Below are 6,142 nucleotides of genomic sequence, written 5' to 3'. Positions count from 1 at the left end.
AGAAAATGGTAACCTTCTCGTTATGTGATATTTATTTATGGTTACTTGATAATATAAAAAGCATGATCAACATGATTTTTAATCATTTAAACTTTACATGGTTATATTAAAGTCATATCCAGTTTAGTGATATTTTTGTCAAAACAATAATACTTTTGGGACATTCTAAAAAAAGTTATAAATATGAAAATTATTGATTAATATGATAATGTGGATATATATGAATTTTTTTATGTGAAATATTATTTTAAGTTTCATGTATGCTAGCTTTATGAACTTTTGCATTGAGAAAATACTTAAAAATAATATCTAGTGATGTTTTTGTGATGAAATCTTGCTAGATTAAATTGATGTGAACTAGAAAGTTTAAAAAAAGTATTTTATAAGTACTTTATAAAAGCTAAGATTTAGGATATCATTTTAGATATGTTTCTTGAGTTTTACTTCATTAAAATAACGTTTAATTGCATTAAAATATTATTCTAATAGGAAGCGGTGTTGAATACTTTCTTAATTATTAAAAATAGCTAAGAAAATATATTACTTAAGTTTAAAATAAGTTAAAAGTTTATTAATAAATTTGAAAAAAAAGTTAAAAAAGAAATAAATATTAAATGCGCTCTTCTTAACTTGTAATTTTTTGGTATACTCCTATAATATGTTGAATCTCTTGATGACCCTTGGCAAAATTATCGTGGACCGTATGGACTTTAATTGTTTTTTTTGTATAAATCGATTTATGGCTAAAATGATTGTATTAATTATTTAAAATAATAATCATGAATTTTATTAGTTAAATAAACTTATCTCTTTAAAATGATTCCTTAACATTTTGGTGTTTTGATAAAAATTTTTATTTTGGACTCAAGTAATTATAAAGAATTATTAATCGGTTTATCGGTAAAATAGTCAAACTAATTTGTTGAAATGCTTAGCGTTGTTTTCTTGAAAACTCATTTCATTTAGATTTTGGACCCTTAATAACTTGTTGGATTATTTTTCATAGTTATGATAGATCCGTTTTACTATTTTACTTGATTATTTGATTAAATACGTTATTAAGTACTTAGAAATATTACCCTTGACTTTGACGATTATTTATGACATAATAATGACTTAGTTTAGCCTCAAGAATCTTAATATAGCTTTGACTAGTGGAAGTTTGATTTATAAGAATGTAAACTATTTCGGTTTAGAGTCTTGTTTAATATTGCATGATATTGATTGTATGACTCTGATAGTAAGGCAACGTCGAACCAAGGACTGGCACGTAAAATGCGGTGTCAAACAGGGGCTCCGAGAAAAACTCATCCTGTAGAGTCTCGAGCATAACAGTATTAAGAGGAGTGACGACTCCCACCAAAGTTAGGTTTTAGGACTACGATCCTCACCTAACCGGATCCTTACATATATCAGTTGTCATTATTGTTGTGATCTTTTGATGTGCTATGATGATAAAATTATGAGGCTTAATCGAACTTGATTGAATAAGCATTAAGGTTACCAAGTATTTAGAAGCAGTAATGAACTTCTGCACGTATTGAGAATGTATTTTAATGGCTTAATAAAGGTCAATAAGTAATAACCTTCTATATTGTGCTTGATGATTATTTTGTAAGCATGATTTAATTATCGCATCATAAGCTTGTTGAGAAAATTGTACTTGGCTTTATCGTTGACCGATTCAATCGACTGTCATCCGTATTGTGGATGACAGTATTTTGCAGGAAAATTTAGCTCAGATTTCGATCCAGACCGCAACTTTAATTATTATATCGAGAACTTAGCTGCATTGATTTTACTTGATGACTTTGATGACTATATTGTACTTATGTTTTTTTTTATCTTATTTAAGCAAACCTTATGTTATATTTTCTCAGTTGTAAGATTTTTAACTTATGTTTTAAATGGTTTCAGTTTAAATTGTTTTGAGCAGTTCGGCATTTTACACTTCCGCATTATTTATCTTACGTATAATTATTAATGTTAATCATGTATCGAGAGTACCGCTCCTGCTACATTGATAGTGGTTGTTTTGGTGTTAATTCGAAAGTGGCGGGCCCCACGAATTGAGCTCTTGGTGATAAATGACCAATCTATTATTTTGGAATTGTTGTGGGTTGGGGAGTCCTGGGCCAGTTCAATCCCTTGTGGATCTGATTCACCAGAATTCTCCAGATATCATTTTTTGTGTGAGACGAAACGATGGGCTTCTGATATGCGCAAGATTCAACGAAAATTGAATTTTGCAAATTATGTGTGGGTCGATGTGGTTGAAAGATCAGGGGGTGTTGCTTTGTTTAGTCTAAAGAGTTAGATGTTACAATACGTGCGATGGGGCAGCGGTTTATCGACTTCGAGGGGAAATGTGGTTCTGGTGAGTATTAGAGAGGAACTGGTATTTACGAGTGGTCGGAAGTTGGGCAGAAATGGAAGACTTAGGATTTAATTCGAGATCTTGGGAGGGCTACATCTATGTGGTGGCTCTTAGCGGGTGACTTTAATGAGGTCTTGTTCGAGATGGTAAAAAAGGGTGGTAATGCTTGTGATCTTTCTTCTATTTCGGGGTTTCGTGATGCCATCGTTGTGTGTGGGTTGAAAGATTTGGGTTTCTTCGGTTATAAGTTCACTTGGTCTAATCGAAGAAATGACAATTTTATAGAAAAGAGGTTGGATAGAGCTCTTACTAACGATGACTGGTTGGATCTTTATCCTTCTTTTGTTGTGAAAAATATCATATGGGATTCTTCTGATCATAGTCTTATATCTTGCAAAGAGATTATTAGGGATGGGAGCGAGGTTCCTTGGGATGAGAAGCCATTTAAGTTTGAGGCTAAGTGGCTTCATGTGGGTGATTTTAAGGAAGTGATGGTTAATGCTTGGCACGAGGCTTAGAGGTTGACTCATGGGGGTTGGACTGAGAAGGTTTTTCACTGTGGTCGCATTTTGGGGAGATGGGATAATCATACTTTTAATAATATCTATAAATGTCATCAGTGGCTTTTGAAGAGACTAAAGAGACTTCGGGTGTTGGTTCAAAGTCTTCAAACTGTTTTCATTATTGAGGAAGAGGGTTGGGTTGAGATTGAGATTTGAGATATACGAATGAAGATTGAAACTGAGGCTTGACAAAAATGTAGACCATTTATTCTTCGAGATGGGGACAAAAATACTTACTATTTTCACTACCGTGCTTCTCATCGTAGGAAACAAAATAGAATTAAGTCTTTGTTTAATTCAAATGGTGTAGAAAAAGTTGAGCAATTGGATATAATAATTGTTTTTTGTGCCTATTATTCTGATCTTTTTATTTCGTCTCGCTTTCCCATTTCTATTGATCAAATTGATAACATTGATGTGCGTTTATTTGATGATATGTGTGCTTCTTTTCTTAAGCCGTTTACTAAGGATGAGATCTTGGTTGCCTTGAAATGTATGCATCCTGGAAAATCTCCTGGTCCGGATGGGCTTTCAGCCCTGTTCTATAATAAGTTTTGGGATATAGTTGGGGAGGAGGTGAGTAGCATGGCTATTTAGTTTCTTAATAATGGGAATATGCCGAATTGTATTAATGAGACTAATGTGGTTTTGATCCCAAAAGTGAAGAAGCCTAAACACATGAAGGATTTACGCCCTATTAGTTTGTGCAACATTTCTTATAAACTCATTTCGAAAGCTCTTGCAAACAGGATGAAGATTTTTCTTCCAAATATCATAAATGACAACCAAAGTGCGTTTGTTCCTGAGACTTATTACTAATAATATTCTGCTTACTTCGGAGGTTTTCCACTTCAAGAAAACTAGTTCTGCTTTCAAAAGAGGTTTTATGGCCTTGAAGCTTGATATGAGTAAGGTTTACGATAGGATTGAGTAGAATTATTTGGAGGGGATTATGTTGAAGATGGGTTTTCCAAGAAGGTGGGTTCATAGAATTATAGAGTGTGTAACGAAGGTTTCTTATTCTTTCCTGGTGAATGGGCAACTGTCAGTTTCAATGATTCCTCATAGGGGCCTTCGTCAAGGGGATTCTCTCTCTCCATACTTGTTCTTATTGTGTGCTGAGAATTTAGGTGCGTTAATCAAGAAAGCTTACGCTTCTAAAATGTTGAGAGGGGTTGCTATTGCTCGAGGTGCGCCTGATATTACTCATCTATTTTTTGCTGATGATAGTATTATCTTTACCCGTGCTACTGTTCAGGAGGCTAAAACAATTCGAAATATTTTGAGTCATTATGAATTTTTGTTTGGTCAAAAGATTAATGTGGAGAAAAGCGAGATATCGTTTAGTAGTAAGCTTGAGTCTCGGACCTGTCACCTTATCAAGGTGTCTTTAGGTTTTGTGGGGGTTGCCATGCATGGTAAATACTTGGGTCTCCCTATGATTTTTGATAAATCTAAGAAGATTTTTTTTGCGACTCTGCGAAATTGGGTGTGGAAGAAATTGCAAGGTTGGAAAGAGAAGTTGCTTTCGAGAGCGAGGAAAGAGGTTCTTATTAAAACTGTTGTTCAGACTATCCCTTCCTTTGCGATGAGTTGTTTCCAGCTTCCGTTTGGTCTATGTAAAGATTGAGCATCATGACTTGAAGGTTTTGGTGGGGTTTTCCGAAAGACAAGAATGACATTTGTTGGAAGTCTTGGGGTATTCTTTGCAAACCTAAGATTTGTGGTGGTTTGGGGTTTAGGGATGTGGAGGTTTTCAGTAAGGCTATGTTGGCCAAAAAGTTGTGGAGGATCCATTCTGGATACTTTGTTAGCGCGCTCTCTCAAAGCTCGCTATTTTTTTATTCTAGTGATGTTTGGAGTGCGAAGATCGGTCATTATCCTAGTTATGGGTGGCGTAGTATTCTGGACTCTCGTAAGGTGATTGGAAATGGGTTGCGTTGGAAAGTGGGTAATGGGAACAACATTCGTATTTGGAAGGATGCTTGGTTCGATGGCGCTGGTTCGGTTCGAATCATTTCTCCTAGAGGAGAGTTGGGTATTGATACTAATCTTGATTTGTTTATTGATTCAGTTAACAAGAAGTGGCGGGAGGATTTAGTTCGAGATGTGTTTTTGTCTTTTGAAGTCAAGAGAATCCTTCGTATTCCCATTAGTCTTAGAGGAGGTGAGGGCGAGTTGTGTTGGGCCTTGAGTTCAGAAAGGAGGTTTCATGTAAAAGATGTTTATCTTCAGGCGATGCATGGGATGGTGGAGGAGTCTTGCTTTTCGGGTCCAGATCCGATTTAGGCCAAGATATGGAAGTTGAGGGTTCCTCCGATAGTTCGTGATTTTACTTGGGGTTTTTGTTGGGATATTCTTCCCCATGGGTTTAACCTTCGTAAGAAAGGTATTTCGGATCATATTCTTTGTTCAAGGTGTGGATGTGAGAAAAATTTAATGCACTTACTCCTTGAGTGTCCTTGGTCTTGCGAGCTTTGGAAGGTTGTTGAGTTTTCTTTTCCTAGTCATCCTTGGTTTTCTTTTCGAAACAAAGGTATATTTTATAATGTTCAGACTTCTCCTCGTCTCTCTTACCGGAAAACCTTAGATTGGGTTCATGAGTACCATAACGCTCTTTTGCTGGAGCGGCACTTGGGTAGTATGTCTAGAGTTTTGGCTGTCTAGAGGAAGCCCTTGGAGGGTGTGATCAAGGTTAATATTGATGGGCCTTTTTCTGTTGGCGGTGAGAAGCATAGTATTGGATTTATTGCTTGTGATTCAGAGGAAAAGTTCATTTCTGTGGGTTCGAAGAGTGTTTGGTTTGATGGTTCGGCAGAGATTGTTGAGGCTCGAGCTTTGTTTTGAGTGATATCCGTGGCTAAAGAAAAGGGTTGGAGCGATGTGCATTTTATTGGTGACTGCAAGGTTATTTTTGACGCTTAAAATGGCTTCGGTAGTCGGGGTTTTCATGTCCAGACTATTATTGATAATTGTTTGTCATTTCGTAGTCATTTTAGATTGCTCTCTTTCCTCTTTTGCTTTCATGATTGTAATTGGGTTGTCCATAGATTAACTAAGTGGGCCCTTGTGGTCTTAGTCAGGAGGTGTGGGATGGATTTGGCCCGACCTGGCTAGAGGATGCTTTGTATTCCGATATGATTTTATCTGTTTCTTAGTTTTCCTTCTCTAAAAAAAATGATATATACCAAATTTATACAAA

Source organism: Amaranthus tricolor, chromosome 17 (genome assembly GCF_026212465.1).
Source record: "Amaranthus tricolor cultivar Red isolate AtriRed21 chromosome 17, ASM2621246v1, whole genome shotgun sequence".
Classification (NCBI taxonomy): domain Eukaryota; kingdom Viridiplantae; phylum Streptophyta; class Magnoliopsida; order Caryophyllales; family Amaranthaceae; genus Amaranthus; species Amaranthus tricolor.
Note: the sequence above shows the minus strand (reverse complement) of the source record.